This window comes from Castor canadensis, chromosome 1, assembly GCF_047511655.1.
Source record: "Castor canadensis chromosome 1, mCasCan1.hap1v2, whole genome shotgun sequence".
NCBI lineage: Eukaryota > Metazoa > Chordata > Mammalia > Rodentia > Castoridae > Castor > Castor canadensis.
The window spans coordinates 121,346,622-121,361,973 of record NC_133386.1 but is presented as its reverse complement, the minus strand read 5'-3'; positions in this window follow the sequence as shown (position 1 = coordinate 121,361,973).

Here is a 15,352-nt window from a genome sequence, read left to right as displayed (position 1 = left end):
CTCATTGAGTCCTGCAGCTAATTTTCAACAGGCCCAGTTTCATTCCTAGCCTGGCCCACAGGCCACCCTTATTTTCATGGCTAGTTTAGGCAAAAACAATTTATAATCCATTTCATACATGGCATCTCTTCTGCCCTGCAATAGGAGTTCCAAGAAGAAAATGTCCTTAATCAAAGAGATCTGGGAGAGAACTAATAACCAGTGCTTTCCGTGTGTCTCCTAGGCCTCTGGATCTCCAGATGTTGTTTTTTAATTTTTTTGTTTTAAATCTATTTTCTGCCTCTCTTGAAATACTCTATTCAAGCACTCAGTCCTCCAACAGCCACTGCACCATTTTTCCATTATGCTCCAGGCCCCTCTGCCTCCTCCTTCCTCACACAAAAGTTAGACAAAAAGGCAACTGTTGGAAAAAGGCAGGACACGGAAACAGAAACCAATGGCAGCAGCTGCTGAGCTAAGCAGCTGATAAGGGGGAACAAATTTGTGCCCTCCTCGTTTGTTTGGAGGTCAGAGCAGCAGCTCAGCGGGATAAGGGAAGGGCCTTTTGTCCCTGGTGTGATTTGCCCATCTGGCCCATTCAGCATCCCCTAGACCAGCTGACCCAGGCCACTGGCTGCTTCCCTTGCTCCTGTATGGACTCCAAGCTTGTTAAACTGTAATGAGCATATCTTCCAGTTTCCTAATTGACTTTGCAACAGTCTGGACACACTTCCATAATGGCGGGGGTGGTGGTGGTGGTGAGGGTAGGGAGGGGAAGCAGTGGTTCCTGCTGACAGTCTTGCTTCTTAGTGGGACAAAATTCGTCAGCAATCCAGAGGACTCCTGAAGTTCTCAATTGGGTTTTGGGTTACTTCCTTTGTTTTAAGTGTTTTTCAAAGCATGTTTTCTCTCTGCATAATTGGTGAGATTAAGACAGGCTGTTCCTGGGGAACTTGGGTTCTCTTCAGCTCTTTATCACTTCAATTGGTTTTTGTTTTCCCGTCTCACAAGATTCAGACTCTCAGCTGGTATTCAGCCTCAAATCTTTTTGCCTATTCACTGAGCTTTCTCCCAAAGAGTTGTAATTTGTTTTCTTTGTAAATTCACAGCTCTGGAGCTTCAGCTTGTGCAATTATTATTGTAATGGATGTTATCTGTGCCACTGGCAGCCCACAGAGCATTCACCGGGCTGGAAAACCCAACGTGGATTCTGACCAAGAGGCTAGTGCTTCTCCCTCCGGGTCATACCACAGGTTCCTTAGTATCAGGAGTATTTGTGCTCCTAGCAGCAGGTGGATTTAGTTCTCCTTAGCTGGAGATTTAGGCTTGACCTAAGAATTAAAAGACTGGCTGTAAGGTAAAAATGGAGGCTGATGAAGCAGTACTTGCATGCTATGGGCTGGAAAGATACCATTTTGCTTTTCAGGCATCCTAATAAGCTACAGACTGTCTTTTTTGTATTTTTAACAGGGTTGATGGGGCTGTTTCAAGCAAATATTGATACTTGAGTTCCATCAGTCTGTAATTTAACACTTTTTTTGCACCATCAGATAAAAGATTGAAGCCAAGGTTTCAGGTTATCATCTCAGATTTTTGCCCATAAAATACCAAGTTCTTTATAGAGTAACTAAGAACTTTCTTTTGGAGTCAGATACATCTGGGCTTGGATCCTGGGGGATTTGCTTAATCTTCATGAAGTTCAGTTTTATCTATAAAATAAGGATAACAATAGTATTTAGTTCACCAGGTGGTTGCAAGGATTAAATACTTGGTACATAGTAAATCTAATAAATATTAAATATTAACATTTCAATGCTTCATTTGTACTCCCACAGAACAATTCTGTGTATGTAATAATTACAGAATAAATATTGTTTAAAATGCATTTGACTGAATTTTTAAAGGCTTAACTTCCAAAGGCTCAGTGTAAATTATTGGTATATCTCTAAAGCAGGTAATGCCCAGAGGCAGAGGCTGAATGTTCCCTGAGTTTAGTTGTAGCTAAATAATAATAGAAAACACACACATTCGTACACACACAAAATGTTAGATGTATATCAGTTTCTATTAAAATGGGAGTCATATACACTCCCCTGGGCTCCATATGCTGCAAATTTCAGGTAAGTTAACTTACACCACATCTACCTCTCCCATCTTCAAATACCAGGACCTCAGCTCACCCCAACTCTGCATATCTAAGAGTCCTAGCAGAGAGTTTCCTGTAGTCTCCTTTTGCTCATTGGGGCTGTGGCCACCTGTTCCAGCCCTGAGCACTGATCTCTGCTAAGATCCTACTTCAAGCACTTTCTCCTTTTAAAGAAGAAAAACACTACTATCTTCCAGATACTAAATACTAGAGCTCTCTGAGAGAGGAAGTTCATTGGCATTTAATAGACTCTTAAGTCAGGGATTTAAAAAATTCTAATCATAAATCCCATCAATCTCTGACATGCCAAGAAAATGAAAATCCTGGACAGAATGAGGAGTGGTTGATAATAGATTAGAACTAGTAGAAAAGCTATCAAATAGAACAATATCTTTGCACTAGTGTTCCATCTAGTGTATGGCCAAATACTGAATGACATGTTTTTTTATTAGCCCAGGTTTTAGCCAAAACTCCAAACTAAGAACAATAGGTGCCACTCCATATTCCACAAAGAAACTGAGGAGTCATCAGATACAACCTCCAGTTCTCTAAGGGTGGCCAAAGGATCCTCCATCTTTCACCTCCAGCTCCTGATTAGCAATAGACCACAGCCTATGAATGAAGGGAGTGGGTAGACAAAGAAAGGAGCCCCTGAGGCAGCCACACCTGAAGATGAGGGTTGTCATCAGAAATCAGGCTAGTAGCTTAGTCTCTAGCTAGATGCTTAGTGAACCATACAGCTTGGGGTCACCAGGTAGACTGCCATGAGGCAACTCATGAGAGAGGCTGAATAGTAGCTCTGGGAGGTGGGAAATTCTGAAGACAGGGGCTAACTGGAGAAGTCAGTGGTAGTGGGAGAAGAAAAAGATAAGCTACATGGCAGAGTGACCTCCCACTGTTCACAAGGCTTAGATGAATGGAGACTCTTAGATGAATGGGGATACCATGGGAAGTATCAAGGCAATTTAAAGGTGTGGTGCCCATGAGAACCGGGTATAGATAGCCCTTACCCTGTTTGAGGAGATGACTATAAAATTACGAGGCTATGGTGTTTAATCATGCCAACTGGAAATTGAGCAGAAGATCACACAAAATCAATCGGGGCTTTTCACCTGAGCCAGGCCCCTACAAGGGTTTCCAAAAAACCTGATGACACAGTGAGTTTTGGGACACAAAACATCTGTGACATTTGTGAGACAATTGCAAAGAGCATAATCTAAATAAAAAAGAATTTTGCCTTTTGCCCCCTTATATTAATTTCCTAGGGCTGCCACAACAAATTGTTATAAACTCCATAGCTTAAAGAATCATAAATTTATGTTTTCACAATTCTGGAGGCAAGAAATCCAAAGTCAAGATACCAGCAGGACTGCTGTCCCTCTAAAAGCTCTTAGAAATAATCTGTCCTTTGCTTCTTCCATCTTCTGGTGAGTCCAGAGTTGCTTGGCTTATCACTGCATCATCCCAGTTGTTCTCCATGGTCATAGTGCCTCTTCTTCTTTCTGTGTCTCCCCTCTTGTTTGTTTCTTGTAATGGCATGTAATTAGATTAGATCCATCTGGATAATACAGTATAATCTCAATTCAAGATTTTTAACTGAATTATGTCTGCAGACTCTTTTTTTCTAAATAAGTTTACAATCTTTTGGGTGGGGGGGCAGTTGTTAAAATTCAATCCACTAAATTCTTGGACCTCCTTTCCTTCTCCAGCCAGGCAGGGACCAGAATTAGTGGAAGGATGAGGGAGCAACACTGTACCCATCCTCACTCCCTTACTCTGAGAATCCCTACTCCATGTAAAACAGGCCTAAGTTTGGGAGAAGAATCTTTGAAATAAATGTGAGATTGGAGCTTTAAGTTGTACTTCATTAAGCTTTCATTATCTCAAAGTAACTTTGAACTTTTGAGATCTGCCTGTGATTTTCTCCAAGGTCATGAAGGGTGACCTGATGAAACATGATTGAAGGATGGGAAGGAGTAAGACGGCCTTTCTTGTTGTATTCCGTTGGGTTCAGCATATTCAATAAACTAGTTCATATTCAACTAACTAGTAATAGCTAATAACTTATGTTTTTGAAACATAGGAGCTCCAGTTTGATCCTTTTTTAAATAAGAAAAGCATAATTTAGAGAGAAGCATGCTAACATATGTTCTCAGTGACTATCATATTAAAAAGGGACAAGGTATTTGGTACAAATGTCCCTGGAGTTCCAAACTATAAGATTGTACTAAAGGTCAATCACTGAAGTGGAAAGAGTAAGAACAGAAGTTCTTTTTAACAACAGATATCTTATCCACCTGCCTGGCCTCCAGCTCCAGATGTGGACTGATAAGAAAAGCACATCATGACTCTTAGCTACACCAATCAAAATTCTAGTAATCCACTCATATCACAGATTTATAAGAGCTCTGCCATGTTGCTGACTACATTTAATTGGCGTTAATGGAAATATGGAGGTCAGGTGAATTATTAGAGACAGTTGTATACTTGAAAATTTGATTTTTTTGAGATTACAGTAAATTTCAAACCTTAATACCTCTTTGTTTTTTCATGCCTTTAAATTGTTCAAGTCATGATTTCAGCTTCTTGCAATCTTTGTAATGTTGACTTTGCTGTTCAAAGTGTGAGCTTTTGTTCATAGGTTAGCATCACATATACATTTGGTAAACTGGCCTTCTGGGATAGCATTAGTATGAAATTTAGGGGCAGGATAGTCACAAATGCAGAACTCTGTGGTAAGCTAATGTAGATCATTGGTCTAGTATTCAGTAAGCTAAAATATCAATACTTAGCAATCCCAATTTACTAATTTTTACAGTTTTGGACTTTTTAGAGAAAGAGAAACAATACTAAAAATAAGCTAAAATCAAAGTCAGTAGGAAAAAATTATACAATAAGGTTGGACTCAATTGCATTCTGCTCAAACTCCTTCCTCTTCTACTCCTAAGATCCATTTTTATTTTAATGACTTTCAACCATCACAATGAAAAAATAAAAGAGGAGATTAATCCATTTCCAACAAGGTATGAACCCCCTGAAAAATCTGTTTAACCTGAGTGAACTAGAAAAATCTATTTAACCTGAGTGAACTAGAAAAACCATTTGTTGAATGTGGTAACCACTACACTGTGGAAATGTATTGGTTTTGACTCAAGGAGTAGAGTGCCTGCTTTGCAAGAATGAAATTCTGAGTTCAAAGCCCAGTCCCATAAAAAAAAAAATCATAAGTCCAGATACTCCTGTTCTCTAACAGGTATAATTAACTTATTCTTTTCTTTGCTATAATAATGGTTGGGATTATGGTGGAAAGGGGGTTGGAGTACAGAGAAAATTTACCGTAAGGAAGGACAGACAAGAGAAGTAGGTAAAACAGAAAGATCAGAGATGAAGCAACTGTGGAGCACAGGTATCTAGGTGTAGCTCACAGAACAGATACTGTTCTCTAAGTGAGAATTTTAGCCAAAACAAGGAATGCTAGCTAATTAGATGACACACTGCGAAGTAAGCATTCTGTAACTATCTCTCTCATTTGTGTAGAGATGTTGCTCTAACACTTTGGATCAATTTATTAATCCTTAGAAGAATTTTATTGCCTAATTTGGAGGTGTTAAGCTTAAATCCATTAATGTTCCATAATAATGCCAGGGCGTTAAGATGGATTACTGAGTACAGAAAATACAGATTTGGGTTAAAATTTTTTATATATGTATTCTCATGCCTGAATCACCTTTAATAATCCATTCCAGGTGTGTATCCTCTCAACTCACATTTGTTACTGGAGGAGCATCATGTAGACACATGAAAATTCCCTGGATACCTCTGCCCTGGACATACTAGCAGCCCCTGGGATGCTAGACCACATAGCCTTTTCCATGGTTCCTTGGGGAACCTAAAGTAGAGTTGATTATAACCCTGTCTGGCTCATAAGGACAGTGCATGGTAAGTACAGCATGCAAAATCACCCAAATGCTAAAACTGGTCAAGTAGAAAAGATAAGTATATTTGTCTCTTAACTAAAATGGTTGTTTGCTACTAGAAAGTCAAAGCAGGGATTGTGTGTTGAAAAAGAATAGGCAACAATGGTCTTCTTTAAGTCATTAATAGGGTCAGTTGGCTTTTAATTACTGCAAAAGCTTAGAAAGAAATCCTACAGACAAATCTTAACATAGGGTACATTTGACCCAAGTTTATCTATCATGACTTGTTTATTTCTTTGAACAAATATGAACAACAGAGCTTTGGATATAAGGTATTTAAAAGCTAACAATACATGGGTATAAAATATGTGCATAAATATATGTGACAAATTATTTTATTCATTTTTACCAGTTTTGTTCTAGGTATGGCTTTTATTATTAGCAGCCAAAGTAATGGATGCTTTAGAAATGGGCAGAAGATACAGAATAAGAAATATAATGTATTTCTTTTCTTATTTGGGCATTGAATTCATAGTTATTTTTATTTTTATTATTTATTTATTTATTTATTTATTTATTATTGTTTTATTATTCATATGTGCATACAAGGCTTGGGTCATTTCTCCCCCCTGCCCCCACCCCCTCTCTTACCACCCACTTTACTCCCTCCCTTCCCCCCCCGCCCCCTCCATACCCTGCAGAAACTATTTTGTCCTTATCTTTAATTTTGTTGAAGAGAGAGTATAAGCAGTATTAGGAAGGAACAAGGGTTTTTGCTGGTTGAGATATGGATAGCTATACAGGGAGTTGACTCACATTAATTTCCTGTGCGTGTGTGTTACCTTCTGGGTTAATTTTTTTTGATCTAAACTTTTCTCTAGTTCCTGGTCCCCTTCTCCTATTGGCCTCAGTTGCTTTTAAGGTATCTGCTTTAGTTTCTCTGCGTTAAGGGCAACAAATGCTATCTAGTTTTTTGAGTGTCTTACCTATCCTCAGACCTCCCTTGTGTGTGCTCGCTTTTATCATGTGCTCAAAGTCCAAACCCCTTGTTGTGTTTGCCCTTGATCCAATGTCCACATATGAGGGAGAACATACGATTTTGGGTCTTTTGGGCCAGGCTAACCTCACTCAGAATGATGTTCTCCAATTCCATCCATTTACCAGCGAATGATAACATTTCGTTCTTCTTCATGGCTGCATAAAATTCCATTGTGTATAAATACCACATTTTCTTAATCCATTCGTCAGTGGTGGGGCATCTTGGCTGTTTCCATAACTTGGCTATTGTGAATAGTGCTGCAATAAACATGGATGTGCAGGTGCCTCTGGAGTAACCTGTGTCACATTCTTTGGGGTATATCCCCAAGAGTGGTATTGCTGGATCAAATGGTAGATCAATGTTTAGCATTTTAAGTAGCCTCCAAATATTTTTCCAGAGTGGTTATACTAGTTCACATTCCCACCAACAGTGTAAGAGGGTTCCTTTTTCCCTGCATCCTCGCCAACACCTATTGTTGGTGGTGTTGCTAATGATGGCTATTCTAACAGGGGTGAGGTGGAATCTTAAGTGTGGTTTTAATTTGCATTTCCTTTATTGCTAGAGATGGTGAGCATTTTTTCATGTGTTTTTTGGCCATTTGAATTTCTTCTTTTGAGAAAGTTCTGTTTAATTCACTTGTCCATTTCTTTATTGGTTCATTAGTTTTGGGAGAATTTAGTTTTTTAAGTTCCCTATATATTCTGGTTATCAGTCCTTTGTCTGATGTATAGCTGGCAAATATTTTCTCCCACTCTGTAGGTGTTCTCTTCAGTTTAGAGACCATTTCTTTTGATGAACAGAAGCTTTTTAGTTTTATGAGGTCCCATTTATCTATGCTATCTCTTAGTTGCTGTGCTGCTGGGGTTTCATTGAGAAAGTTCTTACCTATACCTACTAACTCCAGAGTATTTCCTACTCTTGTCTGTATAAACTTTACAGTTTGTGGTCTGCTTTTAAGAACCTTGATCCATTTTGAGTTCATATTGGTATAGGGCGATATACATGGATCTAGTTTCACTTTTTTGCAGACTGCAAACCAGTTTTCCCAGCAGTTTTTGTTGAAGAGGCTGCTTTTTCTCCATCATGTATTTTTAGCGCCTTTGTCAAAGACAAGTTGGTTATAGTTGTGTGGCTTCATATCTAGGTCCTCTATTCTGTTCCACTGGTCTTCATGTCTGTTTTTGTGCCAGTACCATGCTGTTTTTATTGTTATTGCTTTGTAATATAGTTTGAAGTCAGGTATTGTGATACCTCCTGCATTGTTCTTTTGACTGAGTATTGCCTTGGCTATTCATGGCCTCTTGTGTTTCCATATAAATTTCACGGTAGAGGTAGATTTTTCAATCTCTTTAGTGAATGTCATTGGGATTTTGATGGGAATTGTATTAAACATGAAGATTACTTTTGGGAGTATAGACATTTTTACTATGTTGAATCTACAGATCCATGAGCATGGGAGATCTCTCCACTTTCTATAGTCTTCCTCAATCTCTTTCTTCAGAAGTGTATAGTTTTCCTTGTAGAGGTCTTTCACATCTTTTGTTAGGTTTACCCCTAGGTATTTGATTTTTTTTTGAGGCCATTGGAAATGGAATTGTTTTCATACATTATTTTTCAGTTTGCACATTATTAGTGTATAGAAATGCTAATGATTTTTCTATGTTGATTTTATATCCTGCTACCTTGCTGTAGCTATTGATGATGTCTAGAAGCTTCTGAGTAGAGTATTTTGGGTCTTTAAGGTATAAGATCATGTCTTCTGCAAATAGGAATATTTTGACAGTTTCTTTACCTATTTGTATTCCTTTTATTCCTTCTTCTTGCCTAAATGCTCTGGCTAGGAATTCCAGTACTATGTTGAATAGGAGTGGAGATAGTGGGCATCCTTGTCTGGTTCCTGATTTTAGAGGGAATGGTTTCAGTTTTTCTCCATTAAGTATAATGCTGGCTGTAGGTTTGTCATATATAGCTTTTATAATGTTGAGGTACTTTCCTTCCATTCTTAGTTTTCTTAGAGCTTTTATCACGAAATGGTGTTGGATTTATCAAAGGCTTTTCTGCATCTATTGAGATGATCAAGTGATTTTTGTCTTTGCTTCTGTTAATGTGGTTTATTATGTTTATTGATTTTAGTATGTTGAACCACCCCTGCATTCCTGGGATGAAGCCTACTTGGTCATGGTGAATAATCTTTTTGATGTGATGTTGAATTCAGTTTGCCATTATTTTGTTGAAGATTTTTGCATCAATGTTCATTAAGGAGAATGGCCTATAGTTCTCCTTTTTGGAGGTATCTTTGCTTGGTTTTGGGATAAGTGTAATACTGGCTTCATAAAATGTGTTAGTCAGTTTTCCTTCTCTTTCTATTTCATGGATCAGTTTAAGGAGGGTTGGTATCAGTTCTTCTTTAAAGGTCTGATAGAATTCAGCAGAGAATCCATCAGTACCTGGACTTTTCTTTTTTGGGAGACTCTTGATTGCTGCTTCAATTTCATTTTGTGTTATAGATCTATTCAGGTGATTAATTTCCTCTTGGTTCAGTTTTGGATGATTACTTATATCTAGAAATCTGTCCATTTCTTTAAGATTTTCAAATTTATTTGAATGTAGGTTCTCAAAGTAGTCTCTGATGATTTCCTGGACTTCCATGGTGTTTGTTGTTATCTCCCCTTTTGCATTTCTGATTCTACTAATTTGGGTTTTTTCTCTCCTCATTTTAGTCAGGTTTGCCAGGGGTCTGTCGATCTTGTTTATTTTTTCAAAGAACCAACGTTTTGTTTCATTAATTCTTTGTATGGTTTTTTTTTGGTTTCTATTTCATTGATTTCACCTCTTATTTTTATTATTACTCTCCTTCTATTTGTTTTGGGATTTGCTTGTTCTTGTTTTTCTAGGAGTTTGAGATGTATCAATAGGTCATTGATTTGGGATCTTTCAGTCTTTTTAATATATACACTCTTGGCTATAAACTTTCCTCTCAGTACTGCCTTTGCTGTGTCCCATAGGTTCCGGTAGGTTGTGTTTTCATTTTCATTGACTTCCAGGAACTTTTCGATTTCCTCTTTTATTTCATCAATGATCCATTGTTCATTAAGTAATGAGTTATTTAGTTTCCAGCTGTTTGCATGTTTTTTGTCTTTACTTTTGTTGTTGAGTTCTACTTTTACTGCATTGTGATCAGATAGACTGCATGGTATAATTTCAACTTTCTTTATTTGCTGAGGGTTGCTTTGTGCCCTAGGATATGATCTATTTTGGAGAAGGTTCCATGGGCTGCTGAGAAGAATGTATATTGTGTAGAAGTTGGGTGAAATGCTCTGTAGACATCAAGTAGGTCCATTTGATCTATTGTATATTTTAGATCTTGGATTTCTTTAATGATTTTTTGTTTGGATGACCTATCTATTGATGATAATGGGGTGTTAAATTCTCCCACAACCACTGTGTTGGAGTTAATATATGCTTTTAGGTCTTTCAGGGTATGTTTGATGAAATTGATTGTATTGACATTGTGTGCATATAGATTGATAATTATTATTTTCTTTTGGTCTATTTCCCCTTTTATTAGTATGGAATGTCCTTCTTTATCTCATTTGATCAATGTAGGTTTGAAGTCTACTTTGTCAGAGATAAGTATTGCTACTCCTGCCTGTTTTCAGGGGCCATTGGCTTGGTAAATCTTCTTCCAGCCTTTCATCCTAAGCGTACGCTTATTTCTGTTGGTGAGATGGGTCTCCTATAAGCAACAAATTGTTGGATCTTCCTTTTTAATCCATTTTGTCAAGCAGTGCCTTTTGATGGGTGAATTAAGTCCAATAAGATTAAGTGTTAGTACTGATACGTATGTGGTGATTCTTGTCATTTAGTTGTCTTAGTTGTTTGAAGGTTTGATTGTGTGTACTTAAGTTGAGGTTACTCTCTACTTTCTTGCTTTTTCTTTTCCTGTGGTTTGGTGCTGCCTGTCTTTTCATGGTTAAGGTGGGTTTCACTTTCTGCGTGCAGAATCCCTTGAAGAATCTTTTATAGTGGTGGCTTTGTGTTCACATATTGTTTTAGTTTCTGCTTATTATGGAAGACTTTTATTGCTCCATCTATTTGAATGATAGCTTTGCTGGGAAGAGTATTCTGGTGTTGAAGTTATTTTCATTCAGTGCCTGGAAGATCTCACCCCATGCTCTTCTTGCTTTTAATATTTCTGTTGAGAAGTCTACTGTGATTTTGATTGGTTTACCTTTGTATGTTATTTGTTTTATCTCTCTTACAGTCTTCAATATTCTTTCGCTAGTTTCTGAACTTGTTGTTTTAATGATGATATGTCATGGGGTAGTTCTATTTTGATGTGCTCTGTTTGGTGTCCTGGAGGCCTCTTGCATCTATATGGGAATATCTTTCTCTAGATTTGGGAAATTTTCTGTTATTATTTTGTTGAATATATTACGCATTCCTTTTGGTTGCACCTCTTCTCCTTCTTCAATGCCCATGATTCTGAAGTTTGGTCTTTTGATTGAGTCAGTGAGTTCTTCCATTTTCTTTTTACAGGTCTTGAGTTGGTTAATTAATAGTTCTTCAGTTTTTCCTTTAATTACCATTTCATCTTCGAGTTCTGAGATTCTGTCTTCTGTTTGTTCTATTCTGCTGGATTGGCCTTCCGTTTTGTTTTGCAGTTCTGTTTCATTCTTTTTTCTGAGGTTTTCCATATCCTGGGTGGTTTCCTCTTTAATGTTGTCTATTTGTGTCCTGAGTTCATTTATCTGTTTATTCATCATGTTCTCTGTTTCACTTTGGTGTTTATACAGTGCTTCTATGGTTTCCTTTATTTCTTCTTTTGCTTTTTCAAATTCTCTAGTTTTGTTGTCTTGGAATTTCTTAAGTGTCTCCTGTACATTTTGGTTGACCTTATCCAGTGTCATCTCTATAAAATTCTTATTGAGTACCTGTAGTATGTCTTCTTTTAAATTATTCTTATGGGCTTCATTGGGTTCTTTGGCATAGTTTATCTTCATTTTGTTGGAGTCTGGATCTGAGTATCTGTTTTCTTCATTTCCCTCTGGTTCCTGTACTAATTTTTTGCTGTGGGGAAACTGGTTTCCCTGTTTTTTCTGTCTTCCCGTCATTGTCTTTGGTGTTGTTACTGTCCCTGTACTGTGTGCAATTAAGTATTTTCTAGTTTGTAATAATAACAATGGTAATATTTAGAATGGAAGGGTGAGAGGAGATGCAAAGCAAAGAAGTTAAAGTAAAAGTGAAAAACAAACAGACAAGTAGGAAAAAACAAAACAAAGAATCAAACAAAAATGTTTCAAAGATATAAATACGGAGTGTTAGTGTACTAATCGACAGTAAGCTGAACAGACATTAGAGAGATAGAGAGAGAATTTAAAATAGAAAATAAAAAGAATAAAGATAAGAATAAAAATAAAAAATAAGTAAATGAAAGAAATATATATACATATACATACATAAATAAAATAAAACAAAATGAAAAATAGAAAAAAAAAAACCTCCACGTTCCAATGCAATGAAGTTTCAGTCTTAATAATTTTGGTGTCCATCTCAGTCTCCAATCCTGGAGATGGTGCCTCAGATGTTGTTCTGTAGTTGTCTCATCAAAGGGGGTGCATAATGTAGAACAAAACTGCACACACAAAAAAATCCCACAGTGTCCCAAGTTCAAATGCAATACAGTTTCAGTAAGTTTTTCAGCATGCATGTGTAGTTCGGTTGTTTTCTCATCAAAGGTAGGGAGAGAGAAAAAAAAAAGAGTCTGGAGACAGTTCTGTGAATGGTATCTGTGGCTGTGGCTTGCCTGTCCACTGCTGTCAGCCTGCTGTTGCTGGAGGCGTTATTTATGCAGATCTCAGGCGTGAGCTTAGCACTCACCTGGCCCCACAGGCTTTGTTTACTTAGAGTTCTCCTGTGCGGGAGCCTCTGCTACACCTCTTTCCCCTTTCCAAGCACACTGGGGGAGGTGACACTGCACCCGCTTTCTCTGGCCTGCGTGTTTATTTACAGTTCATGTGGGAAATGGGTCTTCCCTCCTCTCCTGTGGAGTTTTCCTCCCACTGCCGCTTTTACAAGCTTTCCTGCTCCTGATTACTGGGCGGTGCTGCTGCTCCTGCCAGCCGGTGTGTTTGTTTACAGCTCACGTGGGAGGTGGGTCTTCCCTCCTCTGCTGTGGAGTTTTCTTCCCTCTGCCACTCTCACAAGCTTTCTCGCTCCTGGTTGCTTGGCGCACACCCCCGCTCCCACTGGAGCCTCTCTGGCCAGGCCCGGTTTGTTTATTTACAGTTCCGGGAAGGATTCCCCTCCCCCACTCTTTGGAGCTCAGGGTGCCCCCACCCTCTTTGCCACATGTCTTTATTGTTCTTATTGCTTATTACTCAGTTTCTCTTTTTTCCCCAGGTGGAGGTAGGTCTGTCGAGGGGGCTATGCTGTTCTGGCCCAGGGCTGTCTGTGGGAGTACCACGTACCGCTAAACTCACCTTGTCTGTGTCTTCCCAAGCCATCTGGGTGCAGGCGACTGGTGGCCTGAGGGTTCTCCTGGTTTCACCATTTAACATGAAGTGGAGATTCTCTCTGCTGGCTGGAGGTATGGAGGGGTCAAAGTTTTGGCCCTTCTCGGTGGTCATGCCTGCAAGGTGTGTCTCCAGCGTCTTCCAAGATTTCACTATACGAGGCATGCTTTCTGCTTCCTCCCTCTAGCCACCATCTTGGAATTCTCCCATAGTTATTTTTAAAGATGTATATAATTTGGATTCATCAAGAAAGGGCATGTTGGAAATTAATTTCATGCAGTTTCTTCTCTGAGGCAGAAACACTGGAGGACCTGGATGCTGGCTTCACTCCCAGACCCATAACTGAGAGGATAGCTGTTTCAGGTCCCCAAGTGATGTCTCACTTCACTCCTTGATCTTGTTCTAGCAGCCACCTGCACCTGGAGCACCCTTTGCTTGTTGATGTTCAATCAGAGATGTTCTTGGAAGCCTGATTCATTTGCTACTTTATCTTCCATGCTTTGCTCAGCATCTGCTGTCAGACCCCTGTCAGATCCAAGATCTTTAGCTGTACTTCCAACAAATTACTTCCCAATCTGAACTGCCCAAGACCTCTTCTTTCTTCTATGAATTGAATGTTTTGAAAAAAATATGTTAGCCAAGAAATAGCATTTATTAAAAAAGTCAATCTATTTAAATTTTAGGAGCAGTTTTTGTGTAACTATTAACAATATCATTTTTTTTTTGTATTATGAATGGCATGATCCCATGAGTCACTGCCATGACAGTGTCATAATGAAGGAAACATTAAGTCAGCAGCCAGTGACCTTACTCTAGATGTTCTATGCTGGTGTCCAAGGTCATGTCTGTTCTGGATATGTTCCATTGGAGTACTGAAGCCACCAAAAGGGTGTCCAGTGACATCATTGACAAGTAATCAAAGTGACTGATGAGCGTGAGCTCAGGGTTGATGTTGTTTTGCCCTAAACAAACTTGACCTTTTATTTTAGCTGATGTAATAAGCTTTCACTTTCTGCAAAGATGAAATTGTTTTTGAACCTTAAAGCTTTACTTTCTAAAAAACTTTAAGATCTGAGGAGGCCAAAGTGAGAGGGAGGAACCTCTATCCTAAGCCCCCCTAATTCTTTGACCAAATCTCATCTGAGTTCAACTCTGTTGTAACTGCAAAGGTTTTGGTTCCAGAAAACATTGCTCACAACTATGTCCAAAATATCAAACAGTAACTGTCAAAAGTAAAAACTTAGGAATCAGTTTTTGTGTTCTGACTTTTCAACACCAACTTGGCTGAGTTTGGAGGGAACATTTCTTATCTTTGCTTTATAGAAACAGCCAGTGAGGAAGAAATTATAAGAGTAATAACTGATCATAGCCCTTTTTGTGCCAGGCACCAAATTAGATACTTCACATTCATTATTTCTGCTATACCTCAAACATCTTTGCACAGTGGGTTTTATCATTTCCATCTAATGCATATGGGTTTATATTTTTGTACAATTAATTTTTTCTCTTTAAACCTGGTACCTTTCCTCTGTTCATTTGACACTGGTTATCTACAGAGTAAGCTATTACAGCAGAATTTTTTTTAAAAAAGAAGAATCAAAGGAATGTGGTTCTTGCCTATAAAACCTAAACAATAGACTTGGAAGAATACTTTCAAAGTAAATGTTGACCAAAACTGAAAAAGATACAAATTCTTGGGTTAGTGATCTAGTAGAAAAATGAGAAAGGCAAGGGATTCCCAGTTTCATCCTTTTCA